This window comes from Littorina saxatilis, linkage group LG5 (assembly GCF_037325665.1).
Source record: "Littorina saxatilis isolate snail1 linkage group LG5, US_GU_Lsax_2.0, whole genome shotgun sequence".
In the NCBI taxonomy this organism is placed as follows: domain Eukaryota; kingdom Metazoa; phylum Mollusca; class Gastropoda; order Littorinimorpha; family Littorinidae; genus Littorina; species Littorina saxatilis.
In genome coordinates, this window is record NC_090249.1 from 44,365,698 (window position 1) to 44,376,076 (window position 10,379).

Consider the following 10,379-nt stretch of genomic DNA (forward strand, 5'->3'; position numbering starts at 1 on the left):
AATTATATAATCCGGCAGACTGGCAATTGAGAGGGAGGCGAGGGTGTATGTATGTGCGTGCGTGTGTGTAAAGCAATTCCCAGAAAACTAGTCAACTGATGTTTATGAAATACAACATGTTAATTTTTCAGATAATATACCCACACAATTATGTTTTTCATTCTTTCGACATATGTCTTTGATGACCTCATATCTGTCCGTTAAAAAAGTTGAGCCGCACTATGGAAACAGCCCTTTTCAATCAAAAACAGGTTTTTTTGTCAAACAATCGTTGACCCGGTCCGGTCTATGGGATTGCATTTCAGCTCGGAAGCTTTGAGTTAATCAACTAGCTGAAAATTGAAATTTCCCAGATTGAAGATTGTATTCTTTGTTATCAATCCATTTATATATTATATACATGGCATTGAAACACTCCAGAGTTCCATCTGAAGGAGAGAAAACGTCAACGACGGCGAAGAACCATTCAGCGATTGCACCCACAAATTGACCGGGAATGCAGAAACTCACAGGATATCGTCAAACTCACAGGACATCTTCAAACTCACAGGACATCTTCAAACTCACAGGACATCTTCAAACTCACAGGACATCTTCAAACTCACAGAACATCTAAAGTCACAGGACATCTTCCAACTCACAGAACATCTAAAGTCACAGGACATCTTCCAACTCACAGAACATCTAAAGTCACAGGACATCTTCCAACTCACAGAACATCTAAAGTCACAGGACATCTTCCAACTCACAGAACATCTAAAGTCACAGGACATCTTCCAACTCACAGAACATCTACAGTCACAGGACATCTTCAAACTCACAGGACATTTTCAAACTCATAGGACCTCTTCACACTCGCAGGACATCTAAAGTCACAGGACATCTTCAAACTCGATCACAGGACATCTTCAAACTCACAAGACATCTTCAAACTCATATGACATCTTCAAACTCGCAGGACATATTCAAACTCACAGGACATCTTCAAACTCGCAAGACATCTTCAAACTCACAGGACATCTTCAAACTCACAGGACATCTCCAAACTCACAGGACATCTGAAGTCACAGCCTGAATCAGCAACTTCGGGAACATCTGTCAACTAACAGGGCACCAAAAGACGCATGGGCAATTCATAAACTCACAAGGTATAACACGAATTCACAGGACATCTACACTTTTGAAAGGAATAGACGCGCGCACAACAACAACAACAAAACGAATCCGTATACCTAGGAGACTTAATTGCCACTCACATAGCATCCACCAACTAACCAAGACACAAAATCAGAGTTGGACCCACCATGCATACAACACCGTTATAATGCAGCAGGCAACACTATTGAATACACTACACCAACTCTCATCTGAAGAAAGCATAATTGAACACAGACTCTGAAAAACCATTCGGCGATTGAATCATGACGGGGCAACTATGAATTTGATAGGGCATACTGAAACACACACTGAGGACTTCTCAACAAGGACATACCGAAGCTTACACGACAGGCACACGCTCATTAAATAACTACAAACTCAGTCACGGTAAATTTACACAGTCATAGCCTGGATCAGCAACTCAGAGGACCAGTTGCAACTTACACTGAATTAACAGACAAACAAGATATCCAGAAACTCACGTGTCATTCCACGCATTCACATCTAACAAATTCAAGAGGGGTATATAAAAAAGGAAGATTAAAGGACAGAAAAAAACACCTTAAAGTAGAGTAAAACTTTAAAAAACAAAAAAACATAGTCTATGTACATTCATATACCCAGGACACTTACCACTCACACGGCACACATCCACGAACTGACCAGCAGGACACCCACAATCTCACACGAAAACTGTGCCCACACAAATCCTTATCAACGCAGCATGCAGCCCTCATAGATATACTCCGCAGAGTCCCATCTGGAGGGAAGGATGTAGCGCAGACACTGAAGAACCAGACGGCAGCATTCGGCGGCTGACTGATAGCGAAGTCAATAGCGTTTCGCGGTTTGCAGAGACTACTTTTCCCGCGCGCGGGCATCCTGTCGTCTGCTCCTCCACCGCTGTCACGAGGAGGCGACAGGCCGTTGCATGGAGCGAATGAACAGGGCGTGTGGGTGATGGAGCGAATGACTGTTCAAAAAAAAAAGGGATCATTGGTTAAAAAGGCGTGGTTGATGTTAGCGGATCGGAAGTGGGGGTGATTTTGTGTGCGTGTGAGGGGGGTGGGGGTGGGGGGCGGGGAGCGAGTGCCTTTTGTACATCATTTATCAGTGACAAACCTTCCCATGTCCCCCCCCCCCAAACACACCCACACACTGACACAGAGCAGACAGACAGACAAACTTCAAAGCGCTTTCATTTTCCGCAACGCAACAATGCCCTTTGAAGTTTAGTCAAAGAGAGGTAGTTAGGTCACACACACACACCCATACACACATCCACTACCCACACCCACACGCACACACACGCACACATACACACATACACACACACATACATACATACATACACACACACTCACACACACACACACACACACACACATCCATACACCCACCCGCACACACACACACACACGCACGCACGCACGCACACACGCACGCACACACACACACACACACACACACACACACACACACACACACACAATGGATCCTATCTTTTCGCCCCCACACATTCACACATCACAAGGAAATAACGTTTATAGACGAAATAGACGGGTGTTTATAACTGCTTTTATGTAAATTCAAAATGATATCTCCAGATTTGTTCTTTAGTCTTTGGATAAAATTGCTTGATGATGTCATATCGTCCGTAAAGAAAGTTTTGGCGGCTCTGTTGCGAGACACATTTCACGATTTATTCCATTGAAGTTTTGGTCAGTTTTTGACCCGGTCAGGACTATGGTTTAAGATTAGCAGCAAATAAATTGATCAGTCAATTTGTTCATCAAAATTCTGCACCATATTGATATTTCAAGAACAGACACTAAAGTCGTTTCTTTGTATTGTTTATTGATTCTTCAATACGAACATATATTGATATGTTGTGCTTGAATAGAAAATGTGATCAAAACAACGACAGTTCTTTTTATGCAAATTAGGTTTGCTATTGGCAAGCTTTTTTGAAACCAGTGTGTTCGGCTTCAATCTTTGAGACTGACTGAATGAGTTAATACCGCTTTAAGCAACTTGTTTACGCTGGCTTCTGCTATTTCTGGATTGGGCAGCAATCATATTTCAGGAACAAAAGACAGGAAGTAAAATCGTTTGAGTACAAAGCCAAAGGTCGGTAATTGTTTTATGGCCGGAGTAGGATATAGTGAAGGCCTAATTGTCCCTTTTGCTGTTGCTGTTGTCGCCAATTCGTCTCTGCCTGTGTTTACTATTTGTGTCTATCACTGCCGTTATCATAATATATATATATTTTGTTACCACTTATATGAGAATCGGGCTGTGTGTGTTTGTGTGTGTGTGTGTGTGTGTGTGTGTGTGTGTGTGTGTGTGTGTGTGTGTGTGTGTGTGTGTGTGTGTGTGTGTGTGTGTGTATGTGTTTATGGTGGGATAGCTCGACTCCCGCGCGAAATTTAGCGCTTTACTTGGACTCATAATTTTAATTCGACGTCCAAATAAAACACGTCTTCAAAATCACTCCAAAATAATTATGGAGGCTTGAAATAATGTGTAATACATATAAATAATTGAATTTGCCTACATTTTCACAATTTAGCAAAATGTCGGGATATAACACACATTGTGTTACTTTTTGTGTTTTGTGTTTGTCCGGATACAACCTGAGTAACAATCCCTGTTCACACACACTTTTTTTTTCGCAGTTTAACATAATATGAGGTTGTTTTATTACTATGACATGAGCAAGTTGCTTTTTAACTATATTTTGAATTTAGAACAGCTAGATTTTAAATTAAAACTAATATTTTTGTTGTTTTTATGTTTGCTGACATATATTGGATTTTATGCTTTTGTATCAGTCAGGTTTTGTAAATCAAGCTCAGTTTTTAGAAAAAAAATCTTCTCTTAGAACTTTGATATTAAAAAAAAGTAAATGTTGTGGTAGTAGTGGTTTTTGTTGTTTATTTTGTCCTCCAAGGCTCCATATTCCTTCAAAATACATGTATTATCATTCTGCTACTATGTTGTGCTGGTTTCGTGTCTAACTTACACCAAAAAATGTAAGTAACCTGTACTTTTTTTTTAAACACTTTTGCCTTTAAATCATACCCTAGCCTGTGTATGCTACAGTGGAACCCCTGTCTCAAGACTTTATTTTAAAACATAAGGTCATAACATTTATCATATATTCGGGATCAGCTCGTTACTCCCCCGGCTCTTTCTTTCTTTATTTATTTGGTGTTTAACGTCGTTTTCAACCAAGAAGGTTATATCGCGACGGGGAAAGGGAGATCAAACACCTCAGAGCTGGAACATTTCGTTTTTGCCGCATAACATGAAGATTTCACCACTTTGATGCATTCACTGATAGGAAGTGTTAAATATATGCTATTCTATCATCAGGAGTACATATTTCATCTATACGGGCCTTATATTGTCCGTTTTGCGAATTGCGTCAGAGCTGGAACAAACCTAAGCTCCGCCCATTTTGCTATTGCTCAGAGCTGGCACATCGATTAAACTAGTTAATTAATTTTGAGAGAAATCTAGAAGCAATCTGAAAAATGTTTTGACGCCAAAACATTGCTTTTACATTGGCCCAGCTCCCCATTAGGGTTTGGGTGTTCTGTGTTAGTCTATCGAGCATAACCCCGAACATGCGCACAAATCTCCACTTTTTGACATAAATGATCAATTATTGCGATATATATATATATATATTCATTGTAGCATCTAGTTGCCTACATTTGGTAATACCCAAAGCATTTGTGAACGTTTCAAACCAAAAAGTCTAGTGGAACTCTGCTTTAGACACCTAGTCTTTTCATGCTCAAAAAAAAACCAAAAAAAACCTTCCCCTACCCTACCTCCTCGGTTTTGTAAAGAAAATCTGGCCTGAAGTCTTTTCATGCGCAAAAAAACCCACAAAAAAAAACCATTCTAAGCTTTCTGTCTGTGGCGGTTTGTAATTTGAATAACGACATCCAATAAAGTCTACCAATTACGTAATTCCTTTCTAAGCTCTCTGTCTCTGACGGATACATTTGAATAACGACATCCAATAAAGTCTACCAATTACGTAATTCCTTTCTAAGCTCTCTGTCTCTGACGGATACATTTGAATAACGACATCCAATAAAGTCTACCAACAGCTGCGAAAACTTTTAAGAAACTTGAAACTCATCAAAAGGAATGAGTTGCACCTTGGGTCATTTCGGTCCTGAATTTCCCGACCTGAGCCAGGCAAAGCAGGAAAACAATACAACGTAATTCCTTTCTAAGCTTTCTGTCTCTGACGGATTGCATTTGAATAACGACATCCAATAAAGGCTACCAACTATCAGCTGCGGAGACATTTGTCTCAAAAAAATACGCCGAGAGGCGTTAAAGTTCCCCTTGGTTTGTCCCTGTCAAAAAAAAATAATTTGGGATTACTGGTAGCTTTTTTGTACTACCACGCATATGTAACGCCATTTTGATAAAGTTGATAGTATTTACAGCTTTCCGGTCATATGTCCGGCTATCACTCACTTTTAGGTGGCAGATGTCCAGATATAACACGTGTTTCAGAATCTCTATTTTTGGGTGTGTAACTTTCAATAATAAGTGGGGTTTTTTTTTATTCTCAAAAAGTATTCTTAAAGTCTAACACATGTTTACACTCGCACTCCGTGTCTGTAGCTTTAGAAATAAACAAGTCCAGATATAACACATACATGTATTTCTTTGCGGCAAATGTCCAGATATCCCCCCCTCAGACACGTATGTGTGTGTGTATGTGCGTGCGTGCTGTGTGTGTGTGTGTGTGTGTGTGTGTGTGCGTGCGTGCGTGCGTGTGAGTGTGTGTGTGTGTGTGTGTGTGTGTGTGTCAGTGTGTGTGTATGTGCGTGCGTGTGTGTGCGTGTGTGTGTGTGTGTGTGTGTGTGTGTGTGTGTGTGTGTGTGTGTGTGTGTGTGTATGTACAACGACGACAACGCCACCACCAACACAACCAACACCACCAACACCATCTGTGAAGGAAATCACGAATAACACTCCCGAGTAAATTTGTCGTGGAGTAAACATTTCGTGTTACACCGGCTTAGAGTCACAGTTCTCCCGATGAAAACAGTTCTGCTCATGTACATTCTCAGATCTGCCCGGTGTTTTTTATATTTAGTCAAGTTTTGACTAAATAATTTAACGTAGAGGGGGGAATCCAGACGAGGGTCGTGGTGTATGTGTGTGTGTGTGTGTGTGTGTGTCTGTGTGTGTGTAGAGCGATTCAGACTAAACTACTGGACCGATCTTTATGAAATTTGACATGAGAGTTCCTGGGTATGAAATCCCCATACGTTTTTTTCATTTTTTTGATAAATGTCTTTGATGACGTCATATCCGGCTTTTCGTGAAAGTTGAGGCGGCACTGTCACGCCCTCATTTTTCAACCAAATTGGTTGAAATTTTGGTCAAGTAATCTTCGACGAAGCCCGGGGTTCGGTATTGCATTTCAGCTTGGTGGCTTAAAAATTAATTAATGACTTTGGTCATTAAAAATCTGAAAATTGTAAAAAAAAATAAAAATTTATAAAACGATCCAAATTTACGTTTATCTTATTCTCCATCATTTGCTGATTCCAAAAACATATAAATATGTTATATTCGGATTAAAAACAAGCTCTGAAAATTAAATATATAAAAATTATTATCAAAATTAAATTGTCCAAATCAATTTAAAAACACTTTCATCTTATTCCTTGTCGGTTCCTGATTCCAAAAACATATAGATATGATATGTTTGGATTAAAAACACGCTCAGAAAGTTAAAACAAAGAGAGGTACAGAAAAGCGTGCTATCCTTCTTAGCGCAACTGCTACCCCGCTCTTCTTGTCAATTTCACTGCCTTTGCCATGAGCGGTGGACTGACGATGCTACGAGTATACGGTCTTGCTGAAAAATGGCAGCTACTTGACTAAATATTGTATTTTCGCCTTACGCGACTTGTTTCCACATTGTATAAGGCCATCCCTCCACTTTATTGCGAATGGTGTAAGCTATAAGGCCATTGCTCTGCTTGAACACATAATAAAAATCAACAGTCTGACTGAAATCCGTGCAGGGTGTGTCTGTTTGATGAATCCATTTCTTAAAAAAAAAAAAAAAAAAATCGCGTAAGGCGAAATTAACTACATTTAGTCAAGCTGTGGAACTCACAGAATGAAACTGAACGTAGTACGCCGCTAGTGCAAAAGGCAGTGAAAGTGACGAGCCTGTTTGGCGCGGTAGCGATTGCGCTGTGCTTCATAGCACGCTTTACTGTACCTCTCTTCGTTTTAACTTTCTGAGCGTTTTTTTAATCCAAACATATCATATCTATATGTTTTTGGAATCAGGAACCGACAAGGAATAAGATGAAATAGTTTTTGAATCGATTTCGGAAATTTAATTTTGATCATAATTTTTATATTTTTAATTTTCAGAGCTTGTTTTTAATCCAAATATAACATATCTATATGTTTTTGGAATCAGAAAATGACGAAGAATAAGATGAAATTGTTTTTGGATCGTTTAATAAAAAAATAATTTTAATTACAAGTTTCCGATTTTTAATGACCAAACTCACTCATTAGTTTTTAAGCCATCCAGCTTCTTCTTCTTCTTGGCGTTCGCAGAGGTTACACAATCAGTCCAGCACTGGTGATAAATGTTGTCGTTTTCTCCAACTCCTGTCGACTGCCGTATAGTTTGGTCTGCAAGGGAGTTGGTGACGGCCACACTTCTTTTCGTTCCTCATCTAGTAAGGGACATCGCTGTAAGATGTGTTCCGCTGTTTGGTCCTCTTGACCGCAGGCACAGGTTGGTGATGGCGCCAGCTTGAACTTTCGGTTCATGTGAGCATTGAGCCTGTTGTGGCCAGTACGCAGCCTGATGAGGTTGACTTGCTGCTCTCTGGACATTGTGTGGTAGTCATCTCTGTTTGTCCTTGGCCTCATCAATGCCTTGATGATTGTCTTCTGCTCACTAAAGCTGACACTGTTTTCAGGTTGGTCTTCCACGGCTCCTTCTTTTGCCAGCTCATCTGCCCTTTCATTTCCTGGTATCCCACAGTGTGCTGGTATCCACTGGAGGACAACTCTTCTGGTTTGTCTGACCATCTGTAATGCTTTGGCCAGCTGTGGGAGTTTGTCGTTCTCTAGGGCCTGAAGGACTGAAAGGGCGTCTGAGAGGAAGACAACTTGGTAGCAAGGGTAGCCATCCAGCTGAAATGCATTACCAAATCCCGGCCTTTGTCGAAGATTGCTTTGCCAAAATTTCAATCAATTTAATTGAAAAATGAGGGTGTGACAGTGCCGCCTCAACTTTTACAAAAAGCCGGATATGACGTCATCAAAGGTATTTATCGAAAAAAAGAAAAAAACGTCCGGGGATATCATTCCCAGGAACTCTCATGTAAAATTTCATAAAGATCGGTCCAGTAGTTTAGTCTGAATCGCTCTACACACACACACACAGACAGACACACACACACACATACACCACGACCCTCGTCTCGATTCCCCCCTCTATGTTAAAACATTTAGTCAAAACTTGACTAAATGTAAAAAAGCCAGCAAGTGTTTGTTCTTCTTTGCTTTGCATAATCTAACTATTACGTGTGGATACTTCGGGTTAGTTTTTACATTTAGTCAAATGTTTATATTTCAAAGCCCGCACAAACCACTACATCAAAGACCTGTGGCAGAGTAAATTGGACGAATGTGAATAAAAACAAACTTCATAAAATCCTCCCTCAACTGTCCGAAAACTTGCCTCAATGCTACCTCAATAGAAGAGAAGAGATAGCTATATAGGTCTCTGTCGTTTTGACATTAGCAACAGTTACATCACACATTTACGTTCTGTCGTTTTGACATTAGCAACAGTTACATCACACATTTACGTCTGTTGAAGGTTGAAGAATCGTCTTACTGTTTTGGATGCGATGAACCTTGGACCACTGAAGACGTCCTTGTCGAGTGTGTGGGCGTGAAAGAAATGCTACAGTGCAGACCCCCCCCCCCCCCCCCCCCGCCCCTCCCGACAAGATTTTAAACTTTTAAAAGGAGATCAAGATTTTTGACAAGATTTGAAGAAACAAACGTAAAAAGACATATGAGCTGTTTCGGGCCGTCTTCAATTCACAGTTATAGACGCCTATAGCTGCAAGTAAATTCAAACACGGAGAAAACTTGCATCGTCCCGCATACTAGCCATATTGGTAAAAAAAAAAAAAAAAGGGCGTTAACCAATAGAAAATAAACCAAGCACACATCAAAATCTCCTTGTGACAAGCTGTGAAAAGATAAACACAGTAATGGTTTACTCCACAGCTGTTACAGGCAGATCTTTATCATTGACAGAATGTGAAATGAACTTGTGACTGCTGAACCAATAAGCTTAACAGTAGATTCGTTTTTGTTTCAGCGCCACATTTACTATCACGTAACTATCTGCTCAGGCTTTAATATAGTGCAAGAGCACCCGTCACTTGTCACACATACCTAAAGGCAATAGCGTGGCTACATTATGGGCAAAATTAGAAGTTGTTACTGATTTCATTAAGTATTTTAAAACAGGTGTTACTAACAACAATATTTCTTTAAAGTTCCACACGACGCAGGAAGTCTTCAGGGTGTTGGTTTTCGGTATGTGGCCAATTTGAAGGATTGTATTAACTTTTGTGAAAGCCCGGACATACCAATTGTTCTGTCCCCAGTTATTTCATTACGGTACTTTCATTTCATTGTGTATGTTCGCGTGAATATCATTTCCTTTTGCGTGATTGTGGTAGAAAGTCAGCGTGTCGTCAGTCTAGTTTTTACGTCATTTATAAACGTCACTGTTCAGTCGTCACATGGTCTTTTTGCCCCCAGCGGCTTCATTGTTCTGTTGTGTTTCCACAGGTTTTGTAAGTATTTATCCAGTGATTTTGATCCTTATTGTTGTGTAGTTACCACAGTTGTTGTAAGCATTTAGTCATTGATTTTTGAACCTTATTTACGCGTATATTTCTTCTATCGATGCTCGTGATCGTTTGCTTGCGTGACAGTGTTACGAAGCGGTTTACTCGTAATTTTGGTAATGTGTGTTGTTGTAAATAGAATAGACTATAGCGATGGTCAGACATTGGAAAGGGCTATAGGCTGCATACCGTCACGTTGACCGCAGTTGAACCTTTGTGTAACTGACAAGGTTTTTCACGTGCAAGTAATGCAGGCGACAGCTC